Raw genomic sequence first — 23,280 nt, forward strand, 5'->3', positions numbered from 1 at the left:
GTAGCTCTTCTTACTGGGCGATTGCATCAACTAATATGCTTCTCCTGTGTTCTACTGTGCTGCTTGTATTGTCCCCACATACCGCAGCACGCGACAACGGCTGGCAGACCATAAATGTAACCGTTTCAGAGAGAAATGCGACCAATGTGACGATCTCGCGTTATATCGATTCGATGGTGAATGACGAAACACGGAGATTTTCTAAGGTTTTTACTACATATTAACACTTGTCACATTTTCTCGTGTTACGTGGCTGCCAGTCCTCGGTTCATGCAAAATCTTAAGGTCCTCGGTCATGTCCAAGGCACCAAACCGACCAATAATTTAATAATCGATAACTAAAACTATAAATGTAGCTCTTCTTACTGGGCGATTGCATCAACTTAGATGCTTCTCCTGTGTTCTACTGTGCTGCTTGTATTGTCCCCACATAACCCAGCACGCGACAAGGGCTGGCAGACCATAAATGTAACCGTTTCAGAGAGAAATGCGACCAATGTGACGATCTCGCGTTATATCGATTCGATGGTGAATGACGAAACACGGAGATTTTCTAAGGTTTTTACTACATATTAACACTTTTCACATTTTCTCGTGTTACGTGGCTGCCAGTCCTCGGTTCATGCAAAATCTTAAGGTCCTAGGTCATGTCCAAGGCACCAAACCGACCAATAACTCAATAATCGATAACTAAAACTATAAATGTAGCTCTTCTTACTGGGCGATTGCATCAACTTAGATGCTTCTCCTGTGTTCTACTGTGCTGCTTGTATTGTCCCCACATAACCCAGCACGCGACAAGGGCTGGCAGACCATAAATGTAACCGTTTCAGAGAGAAATGCGACCAATGTGACGATCTCGCGTTATATCGATTCGATGGTGAATGACGAAACACGGAGATTTTCTAAGGTTTTTACTACATATTAACACTTTTCACATTTTCTCGTGTTACGTGGCTGCCAGTCCTCGGTTCATGCAAAATCTTAAGGTCCTCGGTCATGTCCAAGGCACCAAACCGACCAATAATTCAATAATCGATAGGTAAAACTATAAATGTAGCTCTTCTTACTGGGCGATTGCATCAACTAATATGCTTCTCCTGTGTTCTACTGTGCTGCTTGTATTGTCCCCACATACCGCAGCACGCGACAAGGGCTGGCAGACCATAAATGTAACAGTTTCAGAGAGAAATGCGACCAATGTGACGATCTCGCGTTATATCGATTCGGTGGTGAATGACGAAACACGGAGATTTTATAAGGTTTTTACTACATATTAACACTTTTCACATTTTCTCGTGTTACGTGGCTGCCAGTCCTCGGTTCATGCAAAATCTTAAGGTCCTCGGTCATGTCCAAGGCACCAAACCGACCAATAATTCAATAATCGATAACTAAAACTATAAATGTAGCTCTTCTTACTGGGCGATTGCATCAACTTAGATGCTTCTCCTGTGTTCTACTGTGCTGCTTGTATTGTCCCCACATAACCCAGCACGCGACAAGGGCTGGCAGACCATAAATGTAACCGTTTCAGAGAGAAATGCGACCAATGTGACGATCTCGCGTTATATCGATTCGATGGTGAATGACGAAACACGGAGATTTTCTAAGGTTTTTACTACATATTAACACTTTTCACATTTTCTCGTGTTACGTGGCTGCCAGTCCTCGGTTCATGCAAAATCTTGAGGTCCTCTGTCATGTCCAAGGCACCAAACCGATCAATAATTCAACAATCGATAACTAAAACTATAAATGTAGCTCTTCTTACTGGGCGATTGCATCAACTTAGATGCTTCTCCTGTGTTCTACTGTGCTGCTTGTATTGTCCCCACATACCGCAGCACGCGACAAGGGCTGGCAGACCATAAATGTAACCGTTTCAGAGAGAAATGCGACCAATGTGACGATCTCGCATTATATCGATTCGATGGTGAATGACGAAACACGGAGATTTTCTAAGGTTTTTACTACATATTAACACTTTTCACATTTTCTCGTGTTACGTGACTGCCAGTCCTCGGTTCATGTAAAATCTTAAGGTCCTCGGTCATGTCCAAGGCACCAAACCGACCAATAATTCGATAATCGATAACTAAAACTATAGATGTAGATCTTCTTACTGGGCGATTGCATCAACTAATATGCTTCTCCTGTGTTCTACTGTGCTGCTTGTATTGTCCCCACATACCGCAGCACGCGACAAGGGCTGGCAGACCATAAATGTAACCGTTTCAGAGAGAAATGCGACCAATGTGACGATCTCGCGTTATATCGATTCGATGGTGAATGACGAAACACGGAGATTTTCTAAGGTTTTTACTACATATTAACACTTTTCACATTTTCTCGTGTTACGTGGCTGCCAGTCCTCGGTTCATGCAAAATCTTAAGGTCCTAGGTCATGTCCAAGGCACCAAACCGACCAATAACTCAATAATCGATAGCTAAAACTATAAATGTAGCTCTTCTTACTGGGCGATTGCATCAACTTAGATGCTTCTCCTGTGTTCTACTGTGCTGCTTGTATTGTCCCCACATAACCCAGCACGCGACAAGGGCTGGCAGACCATAAATGTAACCGTTTCAGAGAGAAATGCGACCAATGTGACGATCTCGCGTTATATCGATTCGATGGTGAATGACGAAACACGGAGATTTTCTAAGGTTTTTACTACATATTAACACTTTTCACATTTTCTCGTGTTACGTGGCTGCCAGTCCTCGGTTCATGCAAAATCTTAAGGTCCTCGGTCATGTCCAAGGCACCAAACCGACCAATAATTCAATAATCGATAGCTAAAACTATAAATGTAGCTCTTCTTACTGGGCGATTGCATCAACTTAGATGCTTCTCCTGTGTTCTACTGTGCTGCTTGTATTGTCCCCACATACCGCAGCACGCGACAAGGGCTGGCAGACCATAAATGTAACAGTTTCAGAGAGAAATGCGACCAATGTGACGATCTCGCGTTATATCGATTCGATGGTGAATGACGAAACACGGAGATTTTCTAAGGTTTTTACTACATATTAACACTTTTCACATTTTCTCGTGTTACGTGGCTGCCAGTCCTCGGTTCATGCAAAATCTTAAGGTCCTCGGTCATGTCCAAGGCACCAAACCGACCAATAATTCAATAATCGATAGGTAAAACTATAAATGTAGCTCTTCTTACTGGGCGATTGCATCAACTTAGATTCTTCTCCTGTGTTCTACTGTGAGCTTCTATTGTCCCCACATACCGCAGCACGCGACAAGGGCTGGCAGACCATAAATGTAACCGTTTCAGAGAGAAATGCGACCAATGTGACGATCTCGCGTTATATCGATTCGATGGTGAATGACGAAACACGGAGATTTTCTAAGGTTTTTACTACATATTAACACTTTTCACATTTTCTCGAGTTACGTGGGTACCAGTCCTCGGTTCATGCAAAATCTTAAGGTCCTCGGTCATGTCCAAGGCACCAAACCGACCAATAATTCAATAATCGATAACTAAAACTATAAATGTAGCTCTTCTTACTGGGCGATTGCATCAACTTAGATGCTTCTCCTGTGTTCTACTGTGCTGCTTGTATTGTCCCCACATACCGCAGCACGCGACAAGGGCTGGCAGACCATAAATGTAACCGTTTCAGAGAGAAATGCGACCAATGTGACGATCTCGCGTTATATCGATTCGATGGTGAATGACGAAACACGGAGATTTTCTAAGGTTTTTACTACATATTAACACTTTTCACATTTTCTCGTGTTACGTGGCTGCCAGTCCTCGGTTCATGCAAAATCTTAAGGTCCTCGGTCATGTCCAAGGCACCAAACCGACCAATAATTCGATAATCGATAAATAAACTATAAATGTAGCTCTTCTTACTGGGCGATTGCATCAACTAAGATGCTTCTCCTGTGTTCTACTGTGCTGCTTGTTTTGTCCCCACATACCGCTGCACGCGACAAGGGCTGGCAGACCATAAATGTAACCGTTTCAGAGAGAAATGCGACCAATGTGACGATCTCGCGTTATATCGATTCGATGGTGAATGACGAAACACGGAGATTTTCTAAGGTTTTTACTACATATTAACACTTTTCACATTTTCTCGTGTTACGTGGCTGCCAGTCCTCGGTTCATGTAAAATGTTAAGGTCCTAGGTCATGTCCAAGGCACCAAACCGACCAATAATTCAATAATCGATAACTAAAACTATAAATGTAGCTCTTCTTACTGGGCGATTGCATCAACTTAGATGCTTCTCCTGTGTTCTACTGTGCTGCTTGTATTGTCCCCACATACCGCAGCACGCGACAAGGGCTGCCAGACCATAAATGTAACCGTTTCAGAGAGAAATGCGACCAATGTGACGATCTCGCGTTATATCGTTCGATGGTGAATGACGAAACACGGAGATTTTCTAAGGTTTTTACTACATATTAACACTTTTCACATTTTCTCGTGTTACGTGGCTGCCAGTCCTCGGTTCATGCAAAATCTTAAGGTCCTAGGTCATGTCCAAGGCACCAAACTGACCAATAACTCAATAATCGATAACTAAAACTATAAATGTAGCTCTTCTTACTGGGCGATTGCATCAACTTAGATGCTTCTCCTGTGTTCTACTGTACTGCTTGTATTGTCCCCACATACCGCAGCACGCGACAAGGGCTGGCAGACCATAAATGTAACCGTTTCAGAGAGAAATGCGACCAATGTGACGATCTCGCGTTATATCGATTCGATGGTGAATGACGAAACACGGAGATTTTCTAAGGTTTTTACTACATATTAACACTTTTCACATTTTCTCGTGTTACATGGCTGCCAGTCCTCGGTTCATGCAAAATCTTAAGGTCCTCGGTCATGTCCAAGGCACCAAACCGACCAATAATTCAATAATCGATAACTAAAACTATAAATGTAGCTCTTCTTACTGGGCGATTGCATCAACTTAGATGCTTCTCCTGTGTTCTACTATGCTGCTTGTATTGTCCCCACATACCGCAGCACGCGACAAGGGCTGGCAGACCATAAATGTAACCGTTTCAGAGAGAAATGCGACCAATGTGACGATCTCGCGTTATATCGATTCGATGGTGAATGACGAAACACGGAGATTTTCTAAGGTTTTTACTACATATTAACACTTTTCACATTTTCTCGTGTTACGTGGCTGCCAGTCCTCGGTTCATGCAAAATCTTAAGGTCCTCGGTCATGTCCAAGGCAGCAAACCGACCAATAATTCGATAATCGATAAATAAACTATAAATGTAGCTCTTCTTACTGGGCGATTGCATCAACTAAGATGCTTCTCCTCTGTTCTACTGTGCTGCTTGTATTGTCCCCACATACCGCAGCACGGGACAAGGGCTGGCAGACCATAAATGTAACCGTTTCAGAGAGAAATGCGACCAATGTGACGATCTCGCGTTATATCGATTAGATGGTGAATGACGAAACACGGAGATTTTCTAAGGTTTTTACTACATATTAACACTTTTCACATTTTCTCGTGTTACGTGGCTGCTAGTTCTCGGTTCATGCAAAATCTTAAGGTCCTAGGTCATGTCCAAGGCACCAAACCGACCAATAATTCAATAATCGATAACTAAAACTATAAATGTAGCTCTTCTTACTGGGCGCTTGCATCAACTAAGATGCTTCTCCTGTGTTCTACTGTGCTGCTTGTATTGTCCCCACATACCGCAGCACGCGACAAGGGCTGGCAGACCATAAATGTAACCGTTTCAGAGAGAAATGCGACCAATGTGACGATCTCGCGTTATATCGATTCGATGGTGAATGACGAAACACGTAGATTTTCTAAGGTTTTTACTACATATTAACACTTTTCACATTTTCTCGTGTTACGTGGCTGCCAGTCCTCGGTTCATGCAAAATCTTAAGGTCCTAGGTTATGTCCAAGGCACCAAACCGACCAATAATTCGATAATCGATAAATAAACTATAAATGTAGCTCTTCTTACTGGGCGATTGCATCAACTAAGATGCTTCTCCTGTGTTCTACTGTGCTGCTTGTATTGTCCCCACATACCGCAGCACGCGACAAGGGCTGGCAGACCATAAATGTAACCGTTTCAGAGAGAAATGCGACCAATGTGACGATCTCGCGTTATATCGATTCGATGGTGAATGACGAAACACGGAGATTTTCTAAGGTTTTTACTACATATTAACACTTTTCACATTTTCTCGTGTTACGTGGCTGCCAGTCCTCGGTTCGTGCAAAATCTTAAGGTCCTAGGTCATGTCCAAGGCACCAAACCGACCAATAATTCAATAATCGATAACTAAAACTATAAATGTAGCTCTTCTTACTGGGCGATTGCATCAACTTAGATGCTTCTCCTGTGTTCTACTGTGCTGCTTGTATTGTCCCCACATACCGCAGCACGCAACAAGGGCTGGCAGACCATAAATGTAACCGTTTCAGAGAGAAATGCGACCAATGTGACGATCTCGCGTTATATCGATTCGATGGTGAATGACGAAACACGGAGATTTTCTAAGGTTTTTACTACATATTAACACTTTTCACATTTTCTCGTGTTACGTGGCTGCCAGTCCTCGGTTCATGTAAAATCTTAAGGTCCTCGGTCATGTCCAAGGCACCAAACCGACCAATAATTCGATAATCGATAAATAAACTATAAATGTAGCTCTTCTTACTGGGCGATTGCATCAACTAAGATGCTTCTCCTGTGTTCTACTGTGCTGCTTGTATTGTCCCCACATACCGCAGCACGCGACAAGGGCTGGCAGACCATAAATGTAACCGTTTCAGAGAGAAATGCGACCAATGTGACGATCTCGCGATGTATCGATTCGATGGTGAATGACGAAACACGGAGATTTTCTAAGGTTTTTACTACATATTAACACTTTTCACATTTTCTCGTGTTACGTGGCTGCCAGTCCTCGGTTATTGCAAAATCTTAAGGTCCTCGGTCATGTCCAAGGCACCAAACCGACCAATAATTAAATAATCGATAACTAAAACTATAAATGTAGCTCTTCTTACTGGGCGATTGCATCAACTTAGATGCTTCTCCTGTGTTCTACTGTGTTGCTTGTATTGTCCCCACATACCGCAGCACGCGACAAGGGCTGGCAGACCATAAATGTAACCGTTTCAGAGAGAAATGCGACCAATGTTACGATCTCGCGTTATATCGATTCGATGGTGAATGACGAAACACGGAGATTTTCTAAGGTTTTTACTACATATTAACACTTTTCACATTTTCTCGTGTTACGTGGCTGCCAGTCCTCGGTTCATGCAAAATCTTAAGGTCCTCGGTCATGTCCAAGGCAGCAAACCGACCAATAATTCGATAATCGATAAATAAACTATAAATGTAGCTCTTCTTACTGGGCGATTGCATCAACTAAGATGCTTCTCCTCTGTTCTACTGTGCTGCTTGTATTGTCCCCACATACCGCAGCACGGGACAAGGGCTGGCAGACCATAAATGTAACCGTTTCAGAGAGAAATGCGACCAATGTGACGATCTCGCGTTATATCGATTAGATGGTGAATGACGAAACACGGAGATTTTCTAAGGTTTTTACTACATATTAACACTTTTCACATTTTCTCGTGTTACGTGGCTGCTAGTCCTCGGTTCATGCAAAATCTTAAGGTCCTAGGTCATGTCCAAGGCACCAAACCGACCAATAATTCAATAATCGATAACTAAAACTATAAATGTAGCTCTTCTTACTGGGCGCTTGCATCAACTAAGATGCTTCTCCTGTGTTCTACTGTGCTGCTTGTATTGTCCCCACATACCGCAGCACGCGACAAGGGCTGGCAGACCATAAATGTAACCGTTTCAGAGAGAAATGCGACCAATGTGACGATCTCGCGTTATATCGATACGATGGTGAATGACGAAACACGTAGATTTTCTAAGGTTTTTACTACATATTAACACTTTTCACATTTTCTCGTGTTACGTGGCTGCCAGTCCTCGGTTCATGCAAAATCTTAAGGTCCTAGGTTATGTCCAAGGCACCAAACCGACCAATAATTCGATAATCGATAAATAAACTATAAATGTAGCTCTTCTTACTGGGCGATTGCATCAACTAAGATGCTTCTCCTGTGTTCTACTGTGCTGCTTGTATTGTCCCCACATACCGCAGCACGCGACAAGGGCTGGCAGACCATAAATGTAACCGTTTCAGAGAGAAATGCGACCAATGTGACGATCTCGCGTTATATCGATTCGATGGTGAATGACGAAACACGGAGATTTTCTAAGGTTTTTACTACATATTAACACTTTTCACATTTTCTCGTGTTACGTGGCTGCCAGTCCTCGGTTCGTGCAAAATCTTAAGGTCCTAGGTCATGTCCAAGGCACCAAACCGACCAATAATTCAATAATCGATAACTAAAACTATAAATGTAGCTCTTCTTACTGGGCGATTGCATCAACTTAGATGCTTCTCCTGTGTTCTACTGTGCTGCTTGTATTGTCCCCACATACCGCAGCACGCAACAAGGGCTGGCAGACCATAAATGTAACCGTTTCAGAGAGAAATGCGACCAATGTGACGATCTCGCGTTATATCGATTCGATGGTGAATGACGAAACACGGAGATTTTCTAAGGTTTTTACTACATATTAACACTTTTCACATTTTCTCGTGTTACGTGGCTGCCAGTCCTCGGTTCATGTAAAATCTTAAAGTCCTCGGTCATGTCCAAGGCACCAAACCGACCAATAATTCGATAATCGATAAATAAACTATAAATGTAGCTCTTCTTACTGGGCGATTGCATCAACTAAGATGCTTCTCCTGTGTTCTACTGTGCTGCTTGTATTGTCCCCACATACCGCAGCACGCGACAAGGGCTGGCAGACCATAAATGTAACCGTTTCAGAGAGAAATGCGACCAATGTGACGATCTCGCGATGTATCGATTCGATGGTGAATGACGAAACACGGAGATTTTCTAAGGTTTTTACTACATATTAACACTTTTCACATTTTCTCGTGTTACGTGGCTGCCAGTCCTCGGTTATTGCAAAATCTTAAGGTCCTCGGTCATGTCCAAGGCACCAAACCGACCAATAATTAAATAATCGATAACTAAAACTATAAATGTAGCTCTTCTTACTGGGCGATTGCATCAACTTAGATGCTTCTCCTGTGTTCTACTGTGTTGCTTGTATTGTCCCCACATACCGCAGCACGCGACAAGGGCTGGCAGACCATAAATGTAACCGTTTCAGAGAGAAATGCGACCAATTTGACGATCTCGCGTTATATCGATTCGATGGTGAATGACGAAACACGGAGATTTTCTAAGGTTTTTACTACATATTAACACTTTTCACATTTTCTCGTGTTACGTGGCTGCCAGTCCTCGGTTCATGCAAAATCTTAAGGTCCTAGGTCATGTCCAAGGCACCAAACCGACCAATAATTCAATAATCGATAGCTAAAACTATAAATGTAGCTCTTCTTACTGGGCGATTGCATCAACTTAGATGCTTCTCCTGTGTTCTAATGTGCTGCTTGTATTGTCCCCACATAACCCAGCATGCGACAAGGGCTGGCAGACCATAAATGTAACCATTTCAGAGAGAAATGCGACCAATGTGACGATCTCGCGTTATATCGATTCGATGGTGAATGACGAAACACGGAGATTTTCTAAGATTTTTACAACATATTAACACTTTTCACATTTTCTCGTGTTACGTGGCTGCCAGTCCTCGGTTCATGCAAAATCTTAAGGTCCTCGGTCATGTCCAAGGCACCAAACCGACGAATAATTCAATAATCGATAACTAAAACTATAAATGTAGCTCTTCTTACTGGGCGATTGCATCAACTTAGATGCTTCTCCTGTGTTCTACTGTGCTGCTTGTATTGTCCCCACATACCGCAGCAAGCGACAAGGGCTGGCAGACCATAAATGTAACCGTTTCAGAGAGAAATGCGACCAATGTGACGATCTCGCGTTATATCGATTCGATGGTGAATGACGAAACACGGAGATTTTCTAAGGTTTTTACTACATATTAACACTTTTCACATTTTCTCGTGTTACGTGGCTGCCAGTCCTCGGTTCATGCAAAATCTTAAGGTCCTCGGTCATGTCCAAGGCACCAAACCGACCAATAATTCAATAATCGATAACTAAAACTATAAATGTAGCTCTTCTTACTGGGCGATTGCATCAACTTAGATGCTTCTCCTGTGTTCTACTGTGCTGCTTGTATTGTCCCCACATACCGCAGCACGCGACAAGGGCTGGCAGACCATAAATGTAACCGTTTCAGAGAGAAATGCGACCAATGTGACGATCTCGCGTTATATCGATTCGATGGTGAATGACGAAACACAGAGATTTTCTAAGGTTTTTACTACATATTAACACTTTTCACATTTTCTCGTGTTACGTGGCTGCCAGTCCTCGGTTCATGCAAAATCCTAAGGTCCTCGGTCATGTCCAAGGCACCAAACCGACCAATAATTCAGTAATCGATAACTAAAACTATAAATGTAGCTCTTCTTACTGGGCGATTGCATCAACTTAGATGCTTCTCCTGTGTTCTACTGTGCTGCTTGTATTGTCCCCACATACCGCAGCACGCGACAAGGGCTGGCAGACCATAAATGTAACCGTTTCAGAGAGAAATGCGACCAATGTGACGATCTCGCGTTATATCGATTCGATGGTGAATGACGAAACACGGAGATTTTCTAAGGTTTTTACTACATATTAACACTTTTCACATTTTCTCGTGTTACGTGGCTGCCAGTCCTCGGTTCATGTAAAATCTTAAGGTCCTCGGTCATGTCCAAGGCACCAAACCGACCAATAATTCGATAATCGATAACTAAAACTATAAATGTAGATCTTCTCACTGGCCGATTGCATCAACTAATATGCTTCTCCTGTGTTCTACTGTGCTGCTTGTATTGTCCCCACATACCGCAGCACGCGACAAGGGCTGGCAGACCATAAATGTAACCGTTTCAGAGAGAAATGCGAATAATGTGACGATCTCGCGTTATATCGATTCGATGGTGAATGACGAAACACGGAGATTTTATAAGGTTTTTACTACATATTAACACTTTTCACATTTTCTCGTGTTACGTGGCTGCCAGTCCTCGGTTCATGCAAAATCTTAAGGTCCTCGGTCATGTCCAAGGCACCAAACCGACCAATAATTCAATAATCGATAACTAAAACTATAAATGTAGCTCTTCTTACTGGGCGATTGCATCAACTTAGATGCTTCTCCTGTGTTCTACTGTGCTGCTTGTATTGTCCCCACATACCGCAGCACGCGACAAGGGCTGGCAGACCATAAATGTAACCGTTTCAGAGAGAAATGCGACCAATGTGACGATCTCGCGTTATATCGATTCGATGGTGAATGACGAAACACGGAGATTTTCTAAGGTTTTTACTACATATTAACACTTTTCACATTTTCTCGTGTTACGTGGCTGCCAGTCCTCGGTTCATGCAAAATCTTAAGGTCCTCGGTCATGTCCAAGGCACCAAACCGACCAATAATTCAATAATCGATAACTAAAACTATAAATGTAGCTCTTCTTACTGGGCGATTGCATCAACTTAGATGCTTCTCCTGTGTTCTACTGTGCTGCTTTTATTGTCCCCACATACCGCAGCACGCGACAAGGGCTGACAGACCATAAATGTAACCGTTTCAGAGAGAAATGCGACCAATGTGACGATCTCGCGTTATATCGATTCGATGGTGAATGACGAAACACGGAGATTTTCTAAGGTTTTTACTACATATTAACACTTTTCACATTTTCTCGTGTTACGTGGCTGCCAGTCCTCGGTTCATGCAAAATCTTAATGTCCTCGGTCATGTCCAAGGCACCAAACCGTCCAATAAATCAATAATCGATAACTAAAACTATAAATGTAGCTCTTCTTACTGGGCGATTGCATCGACTTAGATGCTTCTCCTGTGTTCTACTGTGCTGCTTGTATTGTCCCCACATACCGCAGCACGCGACAAGGGCTGGCAGACCATAAATGTAACCGTTTCAGAGAGAAATGCGACCAATGTGACGATCTCGCGTTATATCGATTCGATGGTGAATGACGAAACACAGAGATTTTCTAAGGTTTTTACTACATATTAACACTTTTCACATTTTCTCGTGTTACGTGGCTGCCAGTCCTCGGTTCATGCAAAATCCTAAGGTCCTCGGTCATGTCCAAGGCACCAAACCGACCAATAATTCAGTAATCGATAACTAAAACTATAAATGTAGCTCTTCTTACTGGGCGATTGCATCAACTTAGATGCTTCTCCTGTGTTCTACTGTGCTGCTTGTATTGTCCCCACATACCGCAGCACGCGACAAGGGCTGGCAGACCATAAATGTAACCGTTTCAGAGAGAAATGCGACCAATGTGACGATCTCGCGTTATATCGATTCGATGGTGAATGACGAAACACGGAGATTTTCTAAGGTTTTTACTACATATTAACACTTTTCACATTTTCTCGTGTTACGTGGCTGCCAGTCCTCGGTTCATGCAAAATCTTAAGGTCCTCGGTCATGTCCAAGGCACCAAACCGACCAATAATTCAGTAATCGATAACTAAAACTATAAATGTAGCTTTTCTTACTGGGCGATTGCATCAACTTAGATGCTTCTCCTGTGTTCTACTGTGCTGCTTGTATTGTCCCCACATACCGCAGCACGCGACAAGGGCTGGCAGACCATAAATGTAACCGTTTCAGAGAGAAATGCGACCAATGTGACGATCTCGCGTTATATCGATTCGATGGTGAATGACGAAACACGGAGATTTTCTAAGGTTTTTACTACATATTAACACTTTTCACATTTTCTCGTGTTACGTGGCTGCCAGTCCTCGGTTCATGCAAAATCCTCGGTCATGTCCAAGGCACCAAACCGACCAATAATTCAACAATCGATAACTAAAACTATAAATGTAGCTCTTCTTACTGGGCGATTGCATCAACTTAGATGCTTCTCCTGTGTTCTACTGTGCTGCTTGTATTGTCCCCACATACCGCAGCACGCGACAAGGGCTGGCAGACCATAAATGTAACCGTTTCAGAGAGAAATGCGACCAATGTGACGATCTCGCGTTATATCGATTCGATGGTGAATGACGAAACACGGAGATTTTCTAAGGTTTTTACTACATATTAACACTTTTCACATTTTCTCGTGTTACGTGGCTGCCAGTCCTCGGTTCATGTAAAATCTTAAGGTCCACGGTCATGTCCAAGGCACCAAACCGACCAATAATTCGATAATCGATAACTAAAACTATAAATGTAGATCTTCTCACTGGCCGATTGCATCAACTAATATGCTTCTCCTGTGTTCTACTGTGCTGCTTGTATTGTCCCCACATACCGCAGCACGCGACAAGGGCTGGCAGACCATAAATGTAACCGTTTCAGAGAGAAATGCGACCAATGTGACGATCTCGCGTTATATCGATTCGATGGTGAATGACGAAACACGGAGATTTTCTAAGGTTTTTACTACATATTAACACTTTTCACATTTTCTCGTGTTACGTGGCTGCCAGTCCTCGGTTCATGCAAAATCTTAAGGTCCTCGGTCATGTCCAAGGCACCAAACCGACCAATAATTCAATAATCGATAACTAAAACTATAAATGTAGCTCTTCTTACTGGGCGATTGCATCAACTTAGATGCTTCTCCTGTGTTCTACTGTGCTGCTTGTATTGTCCCCACATACCGCAGCACGCGACAAGGGCTGGCAGACCATAAATGTAACCGTTTCAGAGAGAAATGCGACCAATGTGACGATCTCGCGTTATATCGATTCGATGGTGAATGACGAAACACGGAGATTTTCTAAGGTTTTTACTACATATTAACACTTTTCACATTTTCTCGTGTTACGTGGCTGCCAGTCCTCGGTTCATGCAAAATCTTAAGGTCCTACGTCATGTCCAAGGCACCAAACCGACCAATAACTCAATAATCGATAACTAAAACTATAAATGTAGCTCTTCTTACTGGGCGATTGCATCAAGTTAGATGCTTCTCCTGTGTTCTACTGTGCTGCTTGTATTGTCCCCACATACCGCAGCACGCGACAAGGGCTGGCAGACCATAAATGTAACCGTTTCAGAGAGAAATGCGACCAATGTGACGATCTCGCGTTATATCGATTCGATGGTGAATGACGAAACACGGAGATTTTCTAAGGTTTTTACTACATATTAACACTTTTCACATTTTCTCGTGTTACGTGGCTGCCAGTCCTCGGTTCATGCAAAATCTTAAGGTCCTCGGTCATGTCCAAGGCACCAAACCGACCAATAATTCAATAATCGATAGCTAAAACTATAAATGTAGCTCTTCTTACTGGGCGATTGCATCAACTTAGATGCTTCTCCTGTGTTCTACTGTGCTGCTTGTATTGTCCCCACATACCGCAGCACGCGTAAGGGCTGGCAGACCATAAATGTAACCGTTTCAGAGAGAAATGCGACCAATGTGACGATCTCGCGTTATATCGATTCGATGGTGAATGACGAAACACGGAGATTTTCTACGGTTTTTACTACATATTAACACTTTTCACATTTTCTCGTGTTACGTGGCTGCCAGTCCTCGGTTCATGCAAAATCTTAAGGTCCTCGGTCATGTCCAAGGCACCAAACCGACCAATAATTCGATAATCGATAAATAAACTATAAATGTAGCTCTTCTTACTGGGCGATTGCATCAACTAAGATGCTTCTCCTGTGTTCTACTGTGCTGCTTGTATTGTCCCCACATACCGCTGCACGCGACAAGGGCTGGCAGACCATAAATGTAACCGTTTCAGAGAGAAATGCGACCAATGCGACGATCTCGCGTTATATCGATTCGATGGTGAATGACGAAACACGGAGATTTTCTAAGGTTTTTACTACATATTAACACTTTTCACATTTTCTCGTGTTACGTGGCTGCCAGTCCTCGGTTCATGCAAAATCTTAAGGTCCTAGGTCATGTCCAAGGCACCAAACCAACCAATAATTCAATAATCGATAACTTAAACTATAAATGTTACTCTTCATACTGGGCGATTCCATCAACTTAGATGCTTCTCCTGTGTTCTACTGTGCTGCTTGTATTGTCCCCACATACCGCAGCACGCGACAAGGGCTGGCAGACCATAAATGTAACCGTTTCAGAGAGAAATGGGACCAATGTGACGATCTCGCGTTATATCGATTCGATGGTGAATGACGAAACACGGAGATTTTCTAAGGTTTTTACTACATATTATCACTTGTCACATTTTCTCGTGTTACGTGGCTGCCAGTCCTCGGTTCATGCAAAATCTTAAGGTCCTCGGTCATGTCCAAGGCACCAAACCGACCAATAATTCAATAATCGATAACTAAAACTATACATGTAGCTCTTCTTACTGGGCGATTGCATCAACTTAGATGCTTCTCCAGTGTTCTACTGTGCTGCTTGTATTGTCCCCACATACCGCAGCACGCGACAAGGGCTGGCAGACCATAAATGTAACCGTTTCAGAGAGAAATGCGACCAATGTGACGATCTCGCGTTATATCGATTCGATGGTGAATGACGAAACACGGAGATTTTCTAAGGTTTTTACTACATATTAACACTTTTCACATTTTCTCGTGTTACGTGGCTGCCAGTCCTCGGTTCATGCAAAATCTTAAGGTCCTAGGTCATGTCCAAGGCACCAAACCGACCAATAATTCAATAATCGATAACTAAAACTATAAATGTAGCTCTTCTTACTGGGCGATTGCATCAACTTAGATGCTTCTCCTGTGTTCTACTGTGCTGCTTGTATTGTCCCCACATACCGCAGCACGCGACAATGGCTGGCAGACCATAAATGTAACCGTTTCAGAGAGAAATGCGACCAATGTGACGATCTCGCGTTATATCGATTCGATGGTGAATGACGAAACACGGAGATTTTCTAAGGTTTTTACTACATATTAACACTTTTCACATTTTCTCGTGTTACGTGGCTGCCAGTCCTCGGTTCATGCAAAATCTTAAGGTCCTAGGTCATGTCCAAGGCACCAAACCGACCAATAATTCAATAATCGATAGCTAAAACTATAAATGTAGCTCTTCTTACTGGGCGATTGCATCAAGTTAGATGCTTCTCCTGTGTTCTACTGTGCTGCTTGTATTGTCCCCACATACCGCTGCACGCGACAATGGCTGGCAGACCATAAATGTAACCGTTTCAGAGAGAAATGCGACCAATGTGACGATCTCGCGTTATATCGATTCGATGGTGAATGACGAAACACGGAGATTTTCTAAGGTTTTTACTACATATTAACGCTTTTCACATTTTCTCGTGTTACGTGGCTGCCAGTCCTCGGTTCATGCAAAATCTTAAGGTCCTAGGTCATGTCCAAGGCACCAAACCGACCAATAACTCAATAATCGATAACTAAAACTATAAATGTAGCTCATCTTACTGGGCGATTGCATCAACTTAGATGCTTCTCCTGTGTTCTACTATACTGCTTGTATTGTCCCCACATAACCCAGCACGCGACAAGGGCTGGCAGACCATAAATGTAACCGTTTCAGAGAGAAATGCGACCAATGTGACGATCTCGCGTTATATCGATTCGATGGTGAATGACGAAACACGGAGATTTTCTAAGGTTTTTACTACATATTAACACTTTTCACATTTTCTCGTGTTACGTGGCTGCCAGTCCTCGGTTCATGCAAAATCCTCGGTCATGTCCAAGGCACCAAACCGACCAATAATTCAACAATCGATAACTAAAACTATAAATGTAGCTCTTCTTACTGGGCGATTGCATCAACTTAGATGCTTCTCCTGTGTTCTACTGTGCTGCTTGTATTGTCCCCACATACCGCAGCACGCGACAAGGGCTGGCAGACCATAAATGTAACCGTTTCAGAGAGAAATGCGACCAATGTGACGATCTCGCGTTATATCGATTCGATGGTGAATGACGAAACACGGAGATTTTCTAAGGTTTTTACTACATATTAACACTTTTCACATTTTCTCGTGTTACGTGGCTGCCAGTCCTCGGTTCATGTAAAATCTTAAGGTCCACGGTCATGTCCAAGGCACCAAACCGACCAATAATTCGATAATCGATAACTAAAACTATAAATGTAGATCTTCTTACTGGCCGATTGCATCTACTAATATGCTTCTCCTGTGTTCTACTGTGCTGCTTGTATTGTCCCCACATACCGCAGCACGCGACAAGGGCTGGCAGACCATAAATGTAACCGTTTCAGAGAGAAATGCGACCAATGTGACGATCTCGCGTTATATCGATTCGATGGTGAATGACGAAACACGGAGATTTTCTAAGGTTTTTACTACATATTAACACTTTTCACATTTTCTCGTGTTACGTGGCTGCCAGTCCTCGGTTCATGCAAAATCTTAAGGTCCTCGGTCATGTCCAAGGCACCAAACCGACCAATAATTCAATAATCGATAACTAAAACTATAAATGTAGCTCTTCTTACTGGGCGATTGCATCAACTTAGATGCTTCTCCTGTGTTCTACTGTGCTGCTTGTATTGTCCCCACATACCGCAGCACGCGACAAGGGCTGGCAGACCATAAATGTAACCGTTTCAGAGAGAAATGCGACCAATGTGACGATCTCGCGTTATATCGATTCGATGGTGAATGACGAAACACGGAGATTTTCTAAGGTTTTTACTACATATTAACACTTTTCACATTTTCTCGTGTTACGTGGCTGCCAGTCCTCGGTTCATGCAAAATCTTAAGGTCCTACGTCATGTCCAAGGCACCAAACCGACCAATAACTCAATAATCGATAACTAAAACTATAAATGTAGCTCTTCTTACTGGGCGATTGCATCAAGTTAGATGCTTCTCCTGTGTTCTACTGTGCTGCTTGTATTGTCCCCACATACCGCAGCACGCGACAAGGGCTGGCAGACCATAAATGTAACCGTTTCAGAGAGAAATGCGACCAATGTGACGATCTCGCGTTATATCGATTCGATGGTGAATGACGAAACACGGAGATTTTCTAAGGTTTTTACTACATATTAACACTTTTCACATTTTCTCGTGTTACGTGGCTGCCAGTCCTCGGTTCATGCAAAATCTTAAGGTCCTCGGTCATGTCCAAGGCACCAAACCGACCAATAATTCAATAATCGATAGCTAAAACTATAAATGTAGCTCTTCTTACTGGGCGATTGCATCAACTTAGATGCTTCTCCTGTGTTCTACTGTGCTGCTTGTATTGTCCCCACATACCGCAGCACGCGTAAGGGCTGGCAGACCATAAATGTAACCGTTTCAGAGAGAAATGCGACCAATGTGACGATCTCGCGTTATATCGATTCGATGGTGAATGACGAAACACGGAGATTTTCTACGGTTTTTACTACATATTAACACTTTTCACATTTTCTCGTGTTACGTGGCTGCCAGTCCTCGGTTCATGCAAAATCTTAAGGTCCTCGGTCATGTCCAAGGCACCAAACCGACCAATAATTCGATAATCGATAAATAAACTATAAATGTAGCTCTTCTTACTGGGCGATTGCATCAACTAAGATGCTTCTCCTGTGTTCTACTGTGCTGCTTGTATTGTCCCCACATACCGCTGCACGCGACAAGGGCTGGCAGACCATAAATGTAACCGTTTCAGAGAGAAATGCGACCAATGCGACGATCTCGCGTTATATCGATTCGATGGTGAATGACGAAACACGGAGATTTTCTAAGGTTTTTACTACATATTAACACTTTTCACATTTTCTCGTGTTACGTGGCTGCCAGTCCTCGGTTCATGCAAAATCTTAAGGTCCTAGGTCATGTCCAAGGCACCAAACCGACCAATAATTCAATAATCGATAGCTAAAACTATAAATGTAGCTCTTCTTACTGGGCGATTGCATCAAGTTAGATGCTTCTCCTGTGTTCTACTGTGCTGCTTGTATTGTCCCCACATACCGCTGCACGCGACAATGGCTGGCAGACCATAAATGTAACCGTTTCAGAGAGAAATGCGACCAATGTGACGATCTCGCGTTATATCGATTCGATGGTGAATGACGAAACACGGAGATTTTCTAAGGTTTTTACTACATATTAACGCTTTTCACATTTTCTCGTGTTACGTGGCTGCCAGTCCTCGGTTCATGCAAAATCTTAAGGTCCTAGGTCATGTCCAAGGCACCAAACCGACCAATAACTCAATAATCGATAACTAAAACTATAAATGTAGCTCATCTTACTGGGCGATTGCATCAACTTAGATGCTTCTCCTGTGTTCTACTATACTGCTTGTATTGTCCCCACATAACCCAGCACGCGACAAGGGCTGGCAGACCATAAATGTAACCGTTTCAGAGAGAAATGCGACCAATGTGACGATCTCGCGTTATATCGATTCGATGGTGAATGACGAAACACGGAGATTTTCTAAGGTTTTTACTACATATTAACACTTTTCACATTTTCTCGTGTTACGTGGCTGCCAGTCCTCGGTTCATGCAAAATCCTCGGTCATGTCCAAGGCACCAAACCGACCAATAATTCAACAATCGATAACTAAAACTATAAATGTAGCTCTTCTTACTGGGCGATTGCATCAACTTAGATGCTTCTCCTGTGTTCTACTGTGCTGCTTGTATTGTCCCCACATACCGCAGCACGCGACAAGGGCTGGCAGACCATAAATGTAACCGTTTCAGAGAGAAATGCGACCAATGTGACGATCTCGCGTTATATCGATTCGATGGTGAATGACGAAACACGGAGATTTTCTAAGGTTTTTACTACATATTAACACTTTTCACATTTTCTCGTGTTACGTGGCTGCCAGTCCTCGGTTCATGTAAAATCTTAAGGTCCACGGTCATGTCCAAGGCACCAAACCGACCAATAATTCGATAATCGATAACTAAAACTATAAATGTAGATCTTCTCACTGGCCGATTGCATCAACTAATATGCTTCTCCTGTGTTCTACTGTGCTGCTTGTATTGTCCCCACATACCGCAGCACGCGACAAGGGCTGGCAGACCATAAATGTAACCGTTTCAGAGAGAAATGCGACCAATGTGACGATCTCGCGTTATATCGATTCGATGGTGAATGACGAAACACGGAGATTTTCTAAGGTTTTTACTACATATTAACACTTTTCACATTTTCTCGTGTTACGTGGCTGCCAGTCCTCGGTTCATGCAAAATCTTAAGGTCCTCGGTCATGTCCAAGGCACCAAACCGACCAATAATTCAATAATCGATAACTAAAACTATAAATGTAGCTCTTCTTACTGGGCGATTGCATCAACTTAGATGCTTCTCCTGTGTTCTACTGTGCTGCTTGTATTGTCCCCACATACCGCAGCACGCGACAAGGGCTGGCAGACCATAAATGTAACCGTTTCAGAGAGAAATGCGACCAATGTGACGATCTCGCGTTATATCGATTCGATGGTGAATGACGAAACACGGAGATTTTCTAAGGTTTTTACTACATATTAACACTTTTCACATTTTCTCGTGTTACGTGGCTGCCAGTCCTCGGTTCATGCAAAATCTTAAGGTCCTACGTCATGTCCAAGGCACCAAACCGACCAATAACTCAATAATCGATAACTAAAACTATAAATGTAGCTCTTCTTACTGGGCGATTGCATCAAGTTAGATGCTTCTCCTGTGTTCTACTGTGCTGCTTGTATTGTCCCCACATACCGCAGCACGCGACAAGGGCTGGCAGACCATAAATGTAACCGTTTCAGAGAGAAATGCGACCAATGTGACGATCTCGCGTTATATCGATTCGATGGTGAATGACGAAACACGGAGATTTTCTAAGGTTTTTACTACATATTAACACTTTTCACATTTTCTCGTGTTACGTGGCTGCCAGTCCTCGGTTCATGCAAAATCTTAAGGTCCTCGGTCATGTCCAAGGCACCAAACCGACCAATAATTCAATAATCGATAGCTAAAACTATAAATGTAGCTCTTCTTACTGGGCGATTGCATCAACTTAGATGCTTCTCCTGTGTTCTACTGTGCTGCTTGTATTGTCCCCACATACCGCAGCACGCGTAAGGGCTGGCAGACCATAAATGTAACCGTTTCAGAGAGAAATGCGACCAATGTGACGATCTCGCGTTATATCGATTCGATGGTGAATGACGAAACACGGAGATTTTCTACGGTTTTTACTACATATTAACACTTTTCACATTTTCTCGTGTTACGTGGCTGCCAGTCCTCGGTTCATGCAAAATCTTAAGGTCCTCGGTCATGTCCAAGGCACCAAACCGACCAATAATTCGATAATCGATAAATAAACTATAAATGTAGCTCTTCTTACTGGGCGATTGCATCAACTAAGATGCTTCTCCTGTGTTCTACTGTGCTGCTTGTATTGTCCCCACATACCGCTGCACGCGACAAGGGCTGGCAGACCATAAATGTAACCGTTTCAGAGAGAAATGCGACCAATGCGACGATCTCGCGTTATATCGATTCGATGGTGAATGACGAAACACGGAGATTTTCTAAGGTTTTTACTACATATTAACACTTTTCACATTTTCTCGTGTTACGTGGCTGCCAGTCCTCGGTTCATGCAAAATCTTAAGGTCCTAGGTCATGTCCAAGGCACCAAACCAACCAATAATTCAATAATCGATAACTTAAACTATAAATGTTGCTCTTCTTACTGGGCGATTGCATCAACTTAGATGCTTCTCCTGTGTTCTACTGTGCTGCTTGTATTGTCCCCACATACCGCAGCACGCGACAAGGGCTGGCAGACCATAAATGTAACCGTTTCAGAGAGAAATGGGACCAATGTGACGATCTCGCGTTATATCGATTCGATGGTGAATGACGAAACACGGAGATTTTCTAAGGTTTTTACTACATATTATCACTTGTCACATTTTCTCGTGTTACGTGGCTGCCAGTCCTCGGTTCATGCAAAATCTTAAGGTCCTCGGTCATGTCCAAGGCACCAAACCGACCAATAATTCAATAATCGATAACTAAAACTATACATGTAGCTCTTCTTACTGGGCGATTGCATCAACTTAGATGCTTCTCCTGTGTTCTACTGTGCTGCTTGTATTGTCCCCACATACCGCAGCACGAGACAAGGGCTGGCAGACCATAAATGTAACCGTTTCAGAGAGAAATGCGACCAATGTGACGATCTCGCGTTATATCGATTCGATGGTGAATGACGAAACACGGAGATTTTCTAAGGTTTTTACTACATATTAACACTTTTCACATTTTCTCGTGTTACGTGGCTGCCAGTCCTCGGTTCATGCAAAATCTTAAGGTCCTAGGTCATGTCCAAGGCACCAAACCGACCAATAACTCAATAATCGATAACTAAAACTATAAATGTAGCTCTTCTTACTGGGCGATTGCATCAACTTAGATGCTTCTCCTGTGTTCTACTGTGCTGCTTGTATTGTCCCCACATACCGCAGCACGCGACAAGGGCTGGCAGACCATAAATGTAACCGTTTCAGAGAGAAATGCGACCAATGTGACGATCTCGCGTTATATCGATTCGATGGTGAATGACGAAACACGGAGATTTTCTAAGGTTTTTACTACATATTAACACTTGTCACATTTTCTCGTGTTACGTGGCTGCCAGTCCTCGGTTCATGCAAAATCTTAAGGTCCTCGGTCATGTCCAAGGCACCAAACCGACCAATAATTCAATAATCGATAACTAAAACTATAAATGTAGCTCTTCTTACTGGGCGATTGCATCAACTTAGATGCTTCTCCTGTGTTCTACTGTGCTGCTTGTATTGTCCCCACATACCGCAGCACGCGACAATGGCTGGCAGACCATAAATGTAACCGTTTCAGAGAGAAATGCGACCAATGTGACGATCTCGCGTTATATCGATTCGATGGTGAATGACGAAACACGGAGATTTTCTAAGGTTTTTACTACATATTAACACTTTTCACATTTTCTCGTGTTACGTGGCTGCCAGTCCTCGGTTCATGCAAAATCTTAAGGTCCTAGGTCATGTCCAAGGCACCAAACCGACCAATAATTCAATAATCGATAGCTAAAACTATAAATGTAGCTCTTCTTACTGGGCGATTGCATCAAGTTAGATGCTTCTCCTGTGTTCTACTGTGCTGCTTGTATTGTCCCCACATACCGCTG

Source organism: Schistocerca nitens, chromosome 12, assembly GCF_023898315.1.
Source record: "Schistocerca nitens isolate TAMUIC-IGC-003100 chromosome 12, iqSchNite1.1, whole genome shotgun sequence".
Classification (NCBI taxonomy): Eukaryota; Metazoa; Arthropoda; class Insecta; order Orthoptera; family Acrididae; genus Schistocerca; species Schistocerca nitens.